The sequence below is a fragment of the Hordeum vulgare genome, chromosome 4H (assembly GCF_904849725.1).
Source record: "Hordeum vulgare subsp. vulgare chromosome 4H, MorexV3_pseudomolecules_assembly, whole genome shotgun sequence".
NCBI classification, from domain to species: domain Eukaryota; kingdom Viridiplantae; phylum Streptophyta; class Magnoliopsida; order Poales; family Poaceae; genus Hordeum; species Hordeum vulgare.
The window spans coordinates 592,859,687-592,877,853 of NC_058521.1; the positions used below are offsets into that span (position 1 = coordinate 592,859,687).

Here is an 18,167-nt window from a genome sequence, read left to right on the forward strand (position 1 = left end):
TAAGGTATATGCACTGCGTAAAAAGCTGAGTTGCAGCACAGGTGCGGAAGCAGAGTCTGCTCCAGCTCCGTCTTTCCACGGGCTTGCAAAGTGCTTCATCAAGTACTACGTATGTACTCTTACCATACTACTCCTTCCGTACCTAAATATAAGTTATAAGTCTTTTAAAATATTTCACTAGGTGTCTACATACAAAACAAAATAAATAAATCTATACTCTATAGTATGTCTATATACATCGGTATGTAGTATATTAGTTGAATCTCTAGAAAGGAACGGGAGTACTCTACTCTATCACGGAATAATTATACACCTGCAAAGTGTTCCATCACTACCACCTTTGTTGCATGCATGTACTGTGTTCCTACGGACGGAGTGACTTTGCCCACCCCCGGTCTCGGACTCCAGTACGTACCCCGCGAAAGCTTTTCTTTCTTTCTTTTCTTCTTCACAACGGCAACGGCGCTCCTTTTACTAGTTGCACCCAACCCAACCTTTGGGCAGCAAAAGGGAAGGGAAAAAGAGGAGGGCGCGAGCGAAAGCGCGAAATTTCCTGTCACTTTGACGGCCCATTTCCTCTTTGGACGCGCAGGTGGCTTTACCTTTCCTCGAAAACGTTACACGTCCTTGCATGTATGGCTACTCGCTTCCTTTCCTCAAGACTGTATGGAGGGTACGGTGCTACGGGCGGAGCACTAGATAGACGCAACGGGTGGTGCAGCAGCCAGCAGGTGTCTTTTTTCTGATAAATTTGACCGCGAGTAGCAGAGAACTACTGTATGTTAAAATTTTAAGAACCCAGGCACACTTGAAAACAGCGTGATTTTTTTTTATCTCGGGGAACGGTGTGAATGGTGAGTAGTTACTCTGTGAAAGGCCGGGAGCCAGTTTGGCGTGGTGCATCCTGCATGGTTAAGGCGTTTGGTCTAGCTCAAAAAGAGAAAAAGGTTTGATTTTAGTCGGGTTTTTCTACCAATTAACCAAATAATTTTAACTTCTTCTACGTACCTTCCATAGAGTCGACCCCTCATTAGCATTCAACTTTGCGGCTTTGCGCCCCCCTTCAGCTTGGCCGACCTCTCTTCTACTCTAGCAGGACAAAAAACACTAGGCCATGATTTGAGGGGCCGGAGCCTGGACGCGATGTCCATGATCCATACTGTCATGTCACCGACATAATAAAAGGAGATGCTAGCGTGCACTAATGATCATTGTCCCTAATGAGGCGGTGTCTCCCGACACTACAGCACTGCCGAAGTGATCAAAGGCGTGTCTTGGGATCGATCACATGAACTAGAACTGTACATGCAGGGTAACAGTGCCATCACCCGCAAAAAAAAGTAAGAACAACTACAGTGGTAACTTGCAAATCTAATCCCTCAAAAATGAAAAGTGCGCTTCTACAACCGAGCTCAAATGAGCTCGGCTGAACAGTAAATTCGTTAAATATTTTAAAAATATTCAAAGAATTTTTTAAGAGCAAACTTTGACAAATGTTTTAGTAGCTCGTAAAATTTCAGCACGAAATCACATTTTTTGAAGTCGTAGCAAAAAAGACAAAATTAGCGATCCAAAATGCTTTCAAAGTAGCATTTTCAAAGTTTTGATTTTGTTTTTTTTTGCCACGACTTTCACAAATGTGATTTCATGATAAAATTTTATGGGCATTTAGAACATTTGTAAAGTTTGCTCAATTTTTTTTAAATTTTTTTTTGAACATTTTTACAATATATTTCGAAATTACTGTTCACCCGAGCTCAGAAACATCACGTCCCTCAAAAATAGACTATTGCATTGGGACATTTCATATTGATTTCTTAAATTCATACAAATGCACGCAACATACAAATATACATACAAGTACGTAGAAACAATCTACTCTTCGTCGGAGATATCGACGATCTTCGTGCCCTTTGACGGATAGATGTGCGGCAGCTACAGCTCTGCCCCCTCAGGCATCTCCGGCTGCTTCCCTGCGGCTTCCTTCACCTCCACGTTCGCCTCGAGCTCGTCTTAGAGGGTGTCGGTCTCCGTGTGCCTCTATACCGGATGAGCCTGCGGTTGGCCTCCACCACGGCCTCATCCTCGATGGAATCCAGGGTGGCTTGTTGCTCCGCCATCTCATCGGCTTGGGCAACAACGAACTCCGCCTCCGCCTTTGCCATGTTCAAGCTCGCAGCATGGATCTCCGGGTTGTCTTCCTCCATGGCCTCTGGCACCTCCTCCTCCGGCTGCTCCTCCTCCTCCTTCGTTTTCGTCCAGTCCAGAAGCAGACCCGCGGAGATGCGGGCGGCGCGCCGAGCCTGAATCTCCGCCTCGATCTGCATCTGATGCTCCGATGTGAGCTCAGCGTAGGTCGTGATCCTACGGCGAACCATACTGAGGCCGGAGAGCGGGGGAGAGGAGGCGGATGGGCTCGGATGGCGACGGAGGAAGGAAGGAGGTGGATGTGCTAGGGCTGGGGGACGTCGAACGGCTTAAATAGTTGGCTATGGCCTCGGACGATGAGCTGGAGCGGCGCCACACGACGTTCACACTGTGACGACGGTCGAGGCGTCCGTTGGACCTTCGGGTTTTCGGGCGAGTCCACGTGCCCGACGCGTCCGGGCTCCTCCATATCCGTCCCGTATTTAAGCTAGATATGAGAGGTGTCAGTCAACCTGGTCCTTTGAGGTTTGTTTGAGAGGTCCGAATGAGTTGAATTTTTACGACCGGTAAGTAATCGAACGGTTATTTAAAACGAGTTTAAAGGTCCGTATAGATACTCTAACAGTGCCATCGCTTTGAGTGAGTTGGCGAAGTAACAGTGCCATTGCTAGTTACTTGGCATCATCAGTCTCACCGGAAGAAACAATGGCCGGAATGAAGAAATGGGTGGTCGTAATGTCGGTTAGCAGTGCCGTACGGAGCCCTTGAGCCACGCGGTTGCAGTGTGTCAAGTGCGTCTTTGGGGGTTTCATTGCTCAAGACTGAACCAGTTGGTGAAAAGCGACCGAGCAGCACCTGCGCGCGAATTGAAAGTCTCTCCTCCTTTTAGGCCCAAGTCCCAGTCCAAGGGAGCAGTGCAACATATGCGTACTTGCCTCCTTGGTCGTGTCCTCCGAACTCAGGAGAGATCGGAAGAAGCGGACGGTGCTTTGACAAGATAAATACGTCCTTCAACATAAGGATGCATACGTTGTCACGATATAGATATTACATGCTGATCCTCTCAATATTCAGTTTCGGAAATCATTGATAGAACATAGATGGGAGTCATGGCTACAGCTGGTTACACGACTCATGGATGTCTCCTTATCGGAGGAGGCTGATAAGCTTCATTGGGAGCTAACGCCCAATGGCGTATTTTCTATGAAGTCGATGTACGTAAGCAATATCAATACAATAGCTATTCCAAAGTCTAAAAACATCTGAAGAGTTAAAGTTTCCCTACGCATCAAAGTCTTCATGTGATTTGTCCACAAGAGGGTGATTCTAACGAGAGACAATCTGTCTAGGAGAAATTGGGGGGGGGGGGGGGGGGGGGGGATAAGCGCTGTTCATTTTGTGAGCATGATGAGACTATCGAACACCTTTTCTCCATTGCCCTCTTGCTAAAATTCTATGACAAACAGTCCGTATAGCTTTTAACATCACACCACCAGATAACATTGATACGTTGTTTGGGACGTGGCTAAATGGGTTGACATGTCTATTGCCAGACATATTCGTATAGGAGTATGTGCATTAATTTGGCCTATATGGAATTGTAGGAATGATGTGACCTTTAACAGATTATTGAATGTGAATTTCTTGCAGGTACTTCACAGGGCATCGGCACCCGTGTATGGTCGTTATTCACACCTGCGGAAACCAGGGAGCCTTTGGTTACTGGGTCTATTCGATGGGAGATGGTAGCACGTGATATCTACAATCGGTTTGGATGACGGTTCAGTAATAGGATAGATTATTAAGCATCTATGTCTATTTTTTAGCCGGTTGTGACACCTTTATTTATCCCTTTTTTGTTTTCGCTGTCATTGTACAGCTAGTTTGAAACACCTGGATGTTGCTTTGGATTGTGATTAAATAAAGTGGCTGCATGCATCGCCCCGATGCAGAGGCCGAAGGAAACCCTCATTTTCTAAAAAAAATTATAAATGTGCAGAAGCCGAGAGGCAACCGGGCCAGGCAGACGTAGGGGAGCATTTGCAGGGCGGAGACAACGCATCCTGAAATAAATCTAGAAAAAATGCAAGCATCAGAATTCAAAACATGATGGACTAAGGATATTACAATACCTTTAACTATCCAATCATAAGTTGGTTCGCAAGAGACGTAGGTCACCTTGACAGTTTAACGGTTGGACAAAAGTGTTACAATCAAGAGAGACCATAAATCCGGGTGAAACCAAGTTTAACCACACAACGGTAGCTTTTTCATGGGTGCGGGTTGGTCGGTGTCCGGCTGGGCGGGCGGGACATGGGCGCAATGGGCGGGCGTGGGCGGGCAGGACAGGGGCGCAACGGGTGGGCGTGGGTGTGGGGCGGCTGGCGGAGACATTGCCTTGGCGCGGCGGGCGAGCGCTCGGGTGGGCGGGGGCGGGGCAACGCAGCGCGGGCAAGGCGCGGGGATGTGCTGCCATTGTTGCTCTACATGCTTGCATAAAAAGGTGTTTGTTGAAATGACTCGATAATGAGAGCAACTCCAACGAGCCAACCCGTTTCGTCCCCGTCGTCCTTTTGGGTTCGTACGGACAAAAAAATCGGCCCAACGTGCCGATCCAGAAGGACGCGCGTATGCTTTTCATCCGCATGCGGACCCATTCTTAGCCCAATTTTGTGCCTTGTTTGGATCGACGCAGACACAAAGCGGACGTGGACGACACACACGTATTCCTTCTCCTGGCCCACCAGTCGGCGACCATTTCCTTCTATGGAAGGACTACTTTGACACAATCAATTCGTTGTTCAAATATGAGAAATTCCGGGGAGTTTCCATATGTCTAGGCATGTTTTCAACTGAATCCGAGAGGGGGTGGTCGGATACGATGACTAGTGCAAAGAAGATGCCATTGGAAATATTGGCTTCTCATCTTATCAGAAATGCACTACAGCTATCCGGATGCTTGCTTACGGAGTGCCCGATGATCTTATCGATGAGTACGTCCGTATAAGTGAGTCTACGTGCCTAGAGTCGTTGTACATATTCTGCAAGGCTGTGGTTGCAGTGTTTGGCCCTGAGTACATGAGAGTGCCGACTGCTGCAGGCACCGTCCGCTTGTTGGCGACCAATGCCAGCCGGGGCTTCTGAGGGATGCTTGACATCATAGACTGCATGCATTAGGAGTGAAAGAACCGCCCTTCTGCTTGGCCAGACCAGTACAACGGCCATGTCAAGGCTTGCACTGTCATACTTGAGACAGTGATGACTACTTGTGTGATCATGCACAATATGATCGTAGAGGATGAGCGCCCGGAACGTCTCCACGATCAAGGGTTTGAGTTTCAGGGTGACAATTAATGTGGTGCCTCAGCATAGCATGTTGGTAACCAATAGATGTATACGTGGGACCATGTTGGTAACCAATAAAAATGTTGAGGCACCACATTGTGAAGATGCTCATAAAAATGTTGAGGCACCACATTGTCAACCAAATCATCTTGCAAGTAAACATGAGCATATGTGGGATCATGTTGGTAATCAATAGATGTATCTTTTAAGACAATCTAATTTTTATTGGGCTTGTAAAACTTTGCTATATTTTTATTTCGGTTATGAAACTATGCTATTTCATTTGCTTTTGAAAAATATGCAAAATATTTGTATTTGTTAAAAGCCGACAGCTAGCCGACCACACGAATAAATATGGATCGACGCGTGAGGCGCAATATTGACCCAAATCCTAAAGCGGACGGACGACCCAAACGGACGAAAAATGAACAAAATCGCCGTTCATTTGGATCGGTCGGTTGGAGTTGCTCCGAGGGATCAAATTTGAGATAGTGAATGTATGGAAGCAAATAGAAGAGGGGGCATATTAGGTGTATGTGGTTATAGATGCTCTAATAGTTGGCCATGTAAATAAATGATAGGCTGAATTGTGAGGTCAAAGAGTTGGCGTGCATGGTTAAGGCATTTGATTCCATCCATGTTGTAACGTGAGACAGACATATAGGCGCGGGTGCACCTCTCAAATCGATCGCCATTGCTATCATTGTACCTTTGTGGCTTTGGCCCCCCTCCGTTTCTTGGCTTTCTTGGCCGATGCTGATGCTGGTCCTAGTAGGACAAAAACACTAGACCATGGTTTCACGGGCCGGGGACACGTCCATGGAGGCATGCACCATAGTGGTAGTTAAACAACATAATAAGCGTAGCTACCACTGGCATAGCATGCACTAATGATTGTCCCTAATGAGACAGTGTCCGTCGCCCGACACTATAGCACGGCCAAATGATGAACATGTCTGTCTGGGGATCCAGAGATCAACCACAAGAGCTGGAGCTAACAGTACCATGCTGGTAGCTCCAGCTAATACGTAGGAGTTAAAAAATAAATAGTGGTTAATGGGTTAATGATGGGGTTGGAAAGGTGTAGTAGGAGGCCGAGAGGAAACTAGCCGGAGACGGTGCGGTGTACAGTCAGTGACAGTGATCTGGTGACTGGTGGTAGTAGTAATGATTTGCTCCGCTCCGGTGGTGGAAGCCATGACGGGCGCAGCTGCGGCTTTGGAGATTTCAGGCGCTCCTGAAACACTGGACTGGACCAGTCGTCGGTGGAAAGCGTTAACTCGGTCCGCTCGCGCATTGACGCCTCTCCGCCCAGTGCCGGGCCCGAGCAGGGGAGAAAAGATCCTCCTCCTGCTGCTGCAGCTGCGAGCGCACCACCATGCACGGCAATGGCAATATGGCATGCCTCGTCGTCTCCAGAGCAGAGGAGGAGAGCGGGTGATGCTTTTGCAGGGGCTGCTAGCCGTGGCTCGGCAAGCTGCTAGCTGCGACGGAGTGTAGTTTCATCTGAAAAGGAGGACACGTCCTGTTCTGGTCTATTGCACGACACCGTGATCCCGTTAAGTCGTTAACCCAGTTCATCCCCGGCTTGCAACAAGTGATCATCAATGGCCCTTGTCCCTTATGCAAGCACGATTACGATTCGGTTGACCCTCTTTTTCACAAAGTGTCGGTAAACGATTAGGCTTTGGGACATGATTAGAGAGTGGCTTCAGCTCAGCTCAGACACATAAGAGCATGTACAACCCTAGCAACTGTTTCAAACGTTCGGATAGACCGCCCGATCAGTGATCGATCACAAAAATGCAACCGAATCGGTTCCCTTATACCCGTCTTAAATGTCCAGACTGACCGACACCCTTCATATCTAGCCCAAATACAGAACGGATATGGGGTGGCCCGGTCACGCTCGGACGCATTCGCCTGACAAGCCCGGTCCACCGCTGACTCCACTGCTGCCCCATAAAATCCCCACTCAGGACGCCTCCTTCAGAACCCTAACTCACCCTCTCTCGCTTGGTCCCCTCTTCTCCCTCTTTGACTTTGATCCCATCGAGTGCAATGTCGAGCTCCGCTAGCTCCTATGGCTCCGACGACTCCGACATCGACTACGACGAGGAGCTGGCCTTCTGCATCGCCTTAGAGCGGTCCAAGGTGGAGAACGGCGGCAGCTCCGGATCTAGATCCAGCGACCGTCCACGACAACACAGGCATCGTAGGAGCCCTAGCGCACCGGCCACTGTGTGAGTGTGCCACCACTGAAGCCTGGGGGAAGGGCTTCCACCCCACCTTGCCAAACCACGAGAGCCGCCGAGATGGATCCCGCGCGCTCGTCACCGTCTCTGACCCGAACCAATTCGTAGCAAAAACAACAAGATCGTCGGTGCAGATCCGCCTTGGACAGGGACTTCACCACACCATGCCGCCGCGGCAATCCCGAGCTTCACATGCCGTCACCTTCCGGGGCCACCGTCCTGGGATCCAAGCCAAACACTGCCGCTGCCACCGGCCATGTTCCGCCGTCGCCGACCCGCTGAGTCGCCGGCTACCACGACCAAGGCCGTCGCGGCCACGTGAACTCGCCGAGCAGCGAGCACCACCCGATCTTCCACGAAGCTCTGCAACTCCGCCATCTTCGCCCAGCCCCACGCCGCAACCTTGTGTCGTCGTCGAAGACGATCCGTCATGCCACCACGACGCAGATCGGGAAGAAGTGCCCCGACGCCATGGGGTGAACCGCCTCAACCGATCCGACGTGGGAGAGAAGAGATCCTCCCTCGCCGGAGTCAGCCGTCCAGGGCTTTGCCCGACGGCTTCCTCCAGCGACGACGGAGGGGAGGATGAGGATGGAGGTGCCCGACGACGCGGTTTAGGGTTTCCACCCGAGCCGCCCTAGGTGGAGGTGACGAGGGGGCCTTTTTCCACCTTTGGAAGATTTGAGCCGCCCTATGAAGTTTTACATACAAGCCTGGTTAGAACAACACTTAATATAATGCTTGCATCTGGCCTCCTTGAGCTTTATAATAAAGTCAGTGGTAAAATAACATGGCCTCCTTGAGCTTTATAGCGAGAAGACTCAATAAGTGTTTAGATCTTAGATGTGCGCATACTATAGCCATTTTGTTTGAAATTTAAATGGCCCCTAGAAAACGTGGAAATATTTAGTGCAAGGGATTTTAAAGTAGTGAGAATTTTCAGTTTCTTTGGCAGTTACTTCTTCCTTGAGATTTAGTTTGTAATCAATACATTTTGAGTTATATTTAGTTATTTAGCACATGATCTACAGTGTAACTTGAAGCCAGCAAGGTATGCCTTTGTTAGGAAGATTTTTATGTTCGTTGTATTGGCATTAGTTGAAGTCTCTTCAACGAGTCTTATTAGGTGAGGGTACTAGATGCCATTGCCTGGTATTTAAATTAGTATACCCTTTTGCGCAAAACACTCTTCTAAATCTGTATTTCAGAATTCAGTTGGTAGAATTTCACAGATCATAGTGCTATAAGACTGAAGAAATAGACCACTCAGAGTTTGTGATAGCAGCAAAGCAGTAGTTTTTTTTCTTTTCATAATGAACAAAGCAGTACATATGCTAGACTAGACCAAAACCAGTTGCTACAAATATTGGGAATCTGTCATGAAGCAGGACACACGAAGGCGTGAATGAACGAGTAGCGGCAAACACCGTGGAGCAAAGCAGGACACATGGCTGCAAAAAAGGAATCAAGGAAGCATGCATCAGGGCCAATCCTTTGCCTGCTTACACACAACCAATACAGATATTCTGATTTAGAAGCTAATGGTATAAGAAAAATTGATGGGTCGTATTAACCTGGGATGGGAGTGGGACTAATCAGCAGTCTCCATTCCGAAATGCAAATCGACCGCCCTGGATGTCAAACGTGACGCCGACCGACCGTGTCATTGAGTTCCCTAGTATCTGAACACCGCTTATTAGACCGGAATGCCTCATGAAGTAGCTGCATAATCCAAAGTCCTTATCAATAAGGAATGAGCTCTGGGGTGTGGTAGTGTGAGTGTAACACCCATGTCGAACTTGAGCTCCACGGCTGGCAAAGCGGTCCAATTGTTTGTTGAAATTAGAGATGGGCCTTAGGTCCATAAGACAAATTTCAGAAAAATCTCCAAGGGCCCATGTAGGTGGTGGCATGACAAGGTGGTGGGAAGTTTAGTCCCACCCCGCTGGTGGAGGAGAAGTTGGACCCCTTTATAAGGGTCTCTCTTCCACATGCTATTGGAGAGTGAGAAGAGAAGGTGCCCTCACGCACTCCTCCTCCGCCGGAATGAGCCGAGCTCATACCTACGCGATATCAGAGGGTATGATATGTTTATCTCTCTCCTGTTTCCGTCTGCACTAGTAGTATTGCCTATATGCATAGTACTTGCTAGTATACTCCGTGATCAGTATGTCATGAACCTAGTCAATGCCATGTTAGTAATTATTTCATGGATTAATCTATTCGGGAAATTGCCTATTTACTCAACAATCCAAAAACCTAATTTCTGTAGGAATTTTTCGACTAATGGTTTTGCTGCTGCACTGAAACCGGATAAGTTTACCGGTACCTTTTTCAAGCGTTGGCAAACGAGAACCACCTTATGGCTCACAGCTATGAACGTGTTCTGGGTAGCCGGTGTCACTCCTACGGAAACTATCACTCCTGAACAGGAGAAGATGTTTAAGGAGGCCACCGTCCTATTCCTTGGAGCAGTCATTAGCGTGATCGGAGATAAGTTGGTTGATGCATATTTACATATGCATGTTGCCAAGGACTTGTGGGAGGCGCTCGAATCTAAATTCGGAGCCACCGATGCTAGGAGTGAGATGTATGTTATGGAGCAGTTCCACGATTACAAGATGGTTGACAACCGTTCTGTATTGAAACAAGCTCATGAGATAATATGCATAGCTAAGGAACTTGAGGTTCTTAAGTGCAATTTGCCGGGCAAGTTTGTCGCGGGCTGTATAATTGCTAAGCTCCCTAATTCCTGGAGGAACTTTGCTACTACTCTGAAACATCAGAGGCGTGAGTTCTCAGTAGAGGACATCATCGACCATCTGAGTGTTGAGCAGAACTCGAGAGCAAAGGACTCCAATGGAAAAGCGATGGAAAGCTCTTCTGCTGCCAATATGGTACATCAGAGGAACTTCAATTCCCACAAGCCCAAGGGAAAGAATTCTGTCCAACAGAATACCGACTTCAAGAAGAAGGGAAAGAAGCCCTTCAAGAAGAATAAGAAGGGAGATGGCTGCTATACTTGTGGTTCAGAGGAACATTGGGCGAACAAATGCCCAAACAAGTACAAGAAGCCGGCGCAGGACTCCAAGTCTGTCAATATGATTGTGGGCAACAATGAAAGTGGTGCATCTCGGTATGGTAATTTACTTACTGTATTTACAGTTTGTCAGTCCACCGATTGGTGGGTGGACACGGGTGCAAATATTGATGTGTGTGCTGACTTATCATTATTCTCTTCTTATCAGGCCACCAGTCGCGGGTCCGTATTGATGGGGAATGGCGCGAGTGCTTCTGTTCTTGGTGTTGGCACGGTCGATCTCAAGTTTACTTCGGGAAGGATCGTGCAACTGAAGAACGTGCAGCATGTCCCCGCCATCAAGAAGAATCTCGTTAGTGGCTCCCTTCTGTGTAGAGAAGGGTTTAAGTTGGTATTCGAGTCTAATAAAGTAGTAGTTACGAAATATGGACTTTTCGTTGGAAAAGGTTATGAATGCGGAGGTCTGTTCCGCCTTTCTCTTGCAGATTTTTGTAATAAAGTCGTGAACAATATTCATTCGAGTGTTAATGAATCTGAAGTTTGGCATTCACGTTTTTGTCACATAAGTTTCGGTGTTATGTCGCGGCTAGCAAAACTGAATTTAATCCCAACTTTCACTTTAGCCAAAGGTTCTAAGTGCCATTCGTGTGTGCAAGCAAAGCAACCTCGCAAGCCTCACAAGGCTGCAGAGGAGAGACACTTGGCACCATTAGAACTCATACATTCTGATCTTTGTGAGATGAATGGTGTGTTGACTAAAGGTGGAAAGAAATACTTCATGACATTGATAGATGATTCCACTAGATTTTGCTTTGTGTATGTGTTAAATACTAAAGATGAGGCTCTACACTACTTTAAAATCTATAAGGCAGAAGTTAAGAATCAACTTGAAAAGAAAATTAAACGAGTCCGGTCTGATCGTGGTGGAGAGTACTTCTCAAACGAATTTGATTCATTTTGTGCGGAACACGGCATTATTCATGAGAGGACGCCTCCCTATTCACCCCAGTCAAACGGGGTTGCCGAGCGGAAAAACCGTACTCTAACTGATTTGGTTAACGCCATGTTAGATACATCGGGTTTATCCAAGGCATGGTGGGGGGAGGCTATATTGACCGCGTGTCATGTCCTGAATAAAGTTCCTACAAAAGATAATGAGGTCACTCCCTACGAGGAGTGGTCGAAGAGAAGGACGACGCTCTCGTACTTACGTACTTGGGGCTGCTTGGCGAAAGTCAATGTACCGATCCCCAAGAAGCGTAAGCTTGGACCAAAGACTGTGGACTGCGTTAATTTGGGATACGCTAAGAATAGCGTAGGCTATAGATTTCTAGTAGTGAAATCTGAGGTACCTGACGTGAAGGTCGGTACAATAATGGAGTCGAGGGATGCTACATTCTTTGAGGATATATTTCCCATGAGAGATATGCAAAGCACTTCTAGACATGAATCTGAGATAACTCCTGAGCCTGCCATTCCTATGGAATACTATGAACAAACACATGATGAAAATCCTGAGAAGGATGACGAGGAAGCCCGTGGTAGGGGCAAGAGACAAAGGACTGCAAAGACCTTTGGTGATGATTTCTTCGTATACCTCGTGGATGATAATCCCACTTCTATTTCAGAAGCGTATGCTTCTCCAGATGCTGACTACTGGAAAGCTGCGGTCCGTAGCGAGATGGATTCCATCATGGCTAACGGGACATGGGAAATCACTGATCGTCCCTATGGTTGCAAACCATTGGGATGCAAGTGGGTGTTCAAAAAGAAGCTTAGGCCCGATGGTACGATTGAAAAGTACAAGGCTAGGCTTGTGGCCAAGGGCTATGCCCAGAAAGAAGAAGAAGATTTCTTCGATACTTATTCACCTGTGGCTAGACTGACCACCATTCGAGTACTACTCTCATTGGCGGTCTCTCATGGTCTTCTCGTTCATCAAATGGACGTTAAGACGGCTTTCCTGAATGGTGAGCTAAATGAGGAAATCTATATGCAACAGCCAGATGGCTTTGTGATAGAAGGTCAGGAAGGAAAGGTGTGTAAGTTGCTGAAATCTTTATATGGTCTGAGACAAGCACCTAAGCAATGGCATGAGAAGTTTAATACAACTCTAACATCTCTTGGCTTCGTTGTTAATGAAGCTGACAAATGTGTATACTATCGCCATGGTGGGGGCGAAGGAGTTATATTGTGCTTGTATGTTGATGACATACTGATATTTGGAACCAACCTCAAAGTAATTGAGGAGGTTAAGTCTTTTCTGTCTCAAAACTTTGAGATGAAGGACCTTGGGGTGGCTGATGTTATCTTGAACATCAAGCTGTTGAGAGATGATGAGGGTGGGATTACACTTCTGCAATCCCACTATGTTGATAAGATTTTGAGTCGCTTTGGATATTCAGACTGCAAAATTTGTCAAACACCATATGATCCTAGTGTGCTTATTCGAAAGTTTAAAGGCACAGCTATAGATCAATTGAGATTCTCTCAAATTATAGGTTCACTTATGTACCTAGCTAGCGCAACGAGGCCTGACATCGCGTTTGCTGTGAGCAAACTTAGCCGGTTTGTTGCAAACCCGGGCGATGTTCATTGACGTGCTGTTGAAAGAATTATGCGCTACTTGAAAGGGACTGTCAACCACGGGCTTCACTATACGTTATTCCCATCGGTACTTGAAGGGTATAGTGATGCGAATTGGATCTCTGATGCTGATGAGATGAAGGCCACTACTGGGTATATGTTTACTCTTGCGGGTGGTGCTCTTTCCTGGAAGTCTTGCAAGCAAACGATCTTAACAAGATCGACAATGGAAGCAGAATTAACAACATTAGACACATCTGGTGTCGAAGCAGAATTTCTTCAAGATCTTTTGATGGACTTACATGTGGTTGAGAAGCCGGTTCCGGCTATACTTATGAACTGCGATAATCAAACAATTATTGTTAAAGTGAAGAGTTCAAAGGACAATATGAAGTCCAACAAACATATAAGAATGAGATTGAAGTTTGTCAGACGTTTGAGAAACTCCGGAGTGATAGCGTTGGATTACATCCAAACGACTAAGAATCTGGCAGATCCCTTTACTAAAGGGCTATCACGTGTTGTGATAGACAGTGCATCGAGGGAGATGGGTATGAGACCCACATGAGTTGCCATGGCAGTAACCCAACCTATATGATCGGAGATCCCGTGAAGTAGGACCTGGGAAAACAAGCCAGTGGTGAACTGAGGAGAGTAACTTTACTAACCCACTCCGTTGGAGATGCAATACTCTCGGATACTGTATGGTAGGATGACTACTGTCTTAATGTGTTCTAAAGCTTATATGTAAGCAAGATGCTGTCCTACAGAGCGATCTTTGAAGGAACACACCTATATGAGCTTGACTGCTGGTCACAGTCTATGAGATTTGGGTGATCTCTAGTAAACTCATGAATAGGCTAGGAGTGTGACTAATATGCTCCACCCGAGGGGTCACCTTCGGCAACCTAGTACTAGTAAGACTTGTGGTGAAGCTCCTTTACGCCAAACTGACAATTCAAGGCATAGTCCATTGTTCAGTTGTAAAGGGGTGTAGCTACTTGCTCTAGGTGAAGCTCAACCTTAACAGGTCTTCACTGAAACGCTGGTATATTAAAACATTGTTTGGAACGAGGGAACACGATGTGCCCTTGAGATCTGGTGGGGAATTGTTGAAATTAGAGATGGGCCTTAGGCCCATAAGACAAATTTCAGAAAAATCTCCAAGGGCCCATGTAGGCGGTGGCATGACAAGGTGGTGGGAAGTTTAGTCCCACCCCGCTAGTGGAGGAGAAGTTGGACCCCCTTTATAAGGGTCTCTCTTCCACATGCTATTGGAGAGTGAGAAAAGAAGGTGCCCTCACGCACTCCTCCTCCGCCGCCCGCCTCGCCACGCCTCGCTGCGCCGCGGGTTGCGGGAATGAGCCGAGCCGAGCTCATACCTACGCGCTTATTTGGGCTGTTACCGACTCGGACGTGGGTTCGGCCCACGTCTCTCCACCCAGCCGCCGAAACCTCGCCTCTCCGTTTCCTCTACGGGAGAGGGGCGATTAGGTTTTTGGGGAGCGATCACGCGACTGCTTCGTCTACGTCCGCGTCGCCCTCGTCATCGCCATGTCTTCGCCAAGCGAAGCTGACCGTCTCGTCCGCGAGAAGGCCGAAGCCGAGAAGAAGGCGGCAGAGGATACTGCCGCCGCCACCGCTGCTGCTACAGCCAATTGGCCGATCGAAGGGTATGATATGTTTATCTCTCTCGTGTTTCTGTCTGCACTAGTAGTATTGCCTATATGCATAGATGTTTCTGCTATATGCGTAGTACTTGCTAGTATACTCCGTGATCAGTATGTCATGAACCTAGTCAATGCTATGTTAGTAATTATTTCATGGATTAATCTACTCGGGAAATTGCCTATTTACTCAACATTGTTAAACGGTAGAAAGAGGGGGTTCTCAAAGCACATATATTCTGATCCCTTGTTATGGTTACGATTATATTTCAGAGGATTGATTGCCTCGGTGATCACCGTGTCAAGTTGGTCGAAGGTATGTGCCAGCAGTATTGTCCATTTAGCCCCGGTGTCTACAATCATTTCTGCGGGTGTTGTGACCAGCGCGACCCCATTGACAACAACCTCATCCAGCTTCAACGCATACGTTGATCGCTGAAAGGCCCGGGACAAGGGAGTATAGGAAGTGGAGCTGACACGACTGTAATTTCCGAGGGACAAGTAGCCTGCCTTCCTTTTGTCACTTGGAAAGCAGTAGCTAAAGGCCTTGTAGCCGACTAGTGGCGCTACTTGTTCAAAGAAGGAGAAGGGCTCGTCAGCGAATCCCAATATGCCAGCTTCATGCTGGTTGTACTCGGTGTCCAAGCTGCAGCAGAAGAGGAAATCAGGGAAGCTATATCCCTTGGCATACTGTCCCTCACCAGCTTGCCGGCGGAATATGTAGTTGATCCTCCGAATGTCATGGTGTAAAGGCAACTGTTCTCTTTCTCCAAGCATGCTTTGGTTTGAAGGCGTAGCGCCCGGTGGATGGTCCCTGTGAAACAACGGGAACTCAAGTGCTCCGTGCGAGTTGACAATATGATCTGTTGAAGCATGCACGACAGGCTCATAGTTATATTTAGTTTGATGAAAATAAATACTATAGGGAAATATTTCAGAAACGAGCAAATAACTTGCTATTTGTTGGGTATGGATTTTGCGCGACCAATCGCTCAAATGGTTTTGAGAACGACGTTCAGTTGTGCATTTCTGACAATCTTAAAACTATTCTCCATGAGCGTGCAGAAAGGCATGTGTTTTGTGCAACTAAGACAGTAGGGGTGATGAAAAACTAACAACGAACAAACGCATATTGACAATTAACAAAATTTTATTTGAAGCAAACATGTATACTACCATATTTCTTTAGAAGCCATGAAAATCAATGAATGACACGAACAATACTTTTTCTAGAGATAAATGTATCGAGCAAACTACAACACCATTCTACTACGTTGTCAACATGCCCTTTTCCTCGAAACAGCCTTTCGCCCCGCTTTATATATAAAGCACATAGTCCAGCATCCAAACAACACAACCCAACAGAGTGCAAACGTAAGAAACGTTGGGGCACCAGCACAGTCCTGCCCAAGAAAGGAAAAGAAACAAAAAATGCCATCGAAGGGGCGGCTAAGATGCAGCCGGGAGAGCGGAGAGCCGTCGGGCAGCCGCCATCAGCGCATCCAGGTATCGCTGAAGCCTGCCGCGGTCTCGGATCCTAACGAGCGGATGCCAGAGCTGCAAAAAGACAATGAATTTGAAGAGCGAGTGAGAAGCACGCTGCTGAAAGACCCTTTCAATCATCATTTTGTTGCGAGTAGTCCAAAGGATCCACATCATGGCTGCGAATACCAGCCAGAACAGTCGGCGCTTACGGCCGACCTGGGTGACCCATACATGCAGAAAATCTGCAAGGTCAGAGGTCGCCCATTCCGGTCCAGGGCCTCGCGTACAAAGCACCAAAGGGCCTGTGCCGCGACACAGGAGAATGGAATGTGAGAGCCGGTCTCCGGGACATGGCACAAGAGACAAATGCCGTTACCCGGACCATGATGTTTCAACACCTTCGTCCCTGAAGGCAAACGATCTCGAAGAAGCTGTCAAACGAAAATCTTGATCTTCAGGGGCAACGGTGCCTTCCAAAGTGGGGAGATCCACGGAAGGACAGGCATCCTGCACAAAGCCAAATAGGCCGAACTAACGGAGAATTCTCCCGAGGGAGAAAGACTCCAGGAAACACTATCTCTGGACGACGAGGCCGGGAGGGGAACCACTGCCTGCAGGAGTTCCCAGTCCTGGACCTCGACTGGGACGAGGGGACGGCGGAACGCAACCTGCCATCCCTCCTCCACAGCAGACGCAGAGACAAGAACGACAGGGTCGTCGCAAATAGCAAATAGCCTCGAGACAAGGACGGCCTGGAGACAAGGACGGCAGGGTCATCAGCATGCCCTTTTCATATAGCTATGTATGTATTTTGTGTGGCACATCACTGAAAGTACTTATACTATTGAGGATATTTGTGTGTGCTCCCGGCCTTTAGTGAGCCCTTTATTTAAAACAATAGTACTCAAAAATTTACATTTATATATTTCAAAAACACACGAAAGAAACCTAGCCCTCAACCCAAATGCACAACCTACAATTCTATGATTTTTTTTGCTTCATTGTGCATATAAAAGATGTTCATTTTTTGTGCTTGAATTTTGTTTTTTGTGCATCTTTACCGACTAATAAAGCAAATAATGCTTCTGTCGTACGTCATAAACATTAGCCCTAAAGTTGCTTAAAATTACCCACTATGCCACCAATAAGTCAAAAGAAAATGGTTCCTTTTTTTATCACAAATCGCTCCGCCATGTATTGGTTTATAAGATGTTGAATCGCAATTTGGCAACTAAGCTGTCCTAGCATACTAGCTCGAGTGCGCCCCTTCTTCCTAGAACACCCGGTTCGAGTATTGTCCTTGCATATTTTTTTCTTTTTTTGTTTACCTTTTCTTCTTTTCTTCTATCAGGCTGATTCAAATCAACCAATTTTCGATTATTTTTTCCCTTTTCTAGCATACTTTTTTTTCCTTTTTTTGTTTACCTTTTTTTTTTCTTTTCTTCTATCAGGCTGATTCAATATTTTTTCTTTTTTGTTTACCTTTTCTTCTTTTCTTCTATCAGGCTGATTCAAATTAAGCAATTATCGTTTATTTTTTTCTCCTTTTTGTTTACCTTTTCTAGCATACTTTTTTCCTTTTTTTGTTTACCTTTTCTTCTTTTCTTCTATCAGGCTGATTCAAATAAAGCAATTTTTGTT

At 46.8% G+C, this 18,167-nt stretch overlaps 1 pseudogene; it reads right to left on the reverse strand.

Moving 5' to 3' along the window:
• Positions 1 to 9,343: 9,343 nt before the first annotated feature.
• Positions 9,344 to 15,931, reverse strand: LOC123450861 (annotated as a pseudogene).
• Positions 15,932 to 18,167: the final 2,236 nt, after the last annotated feature.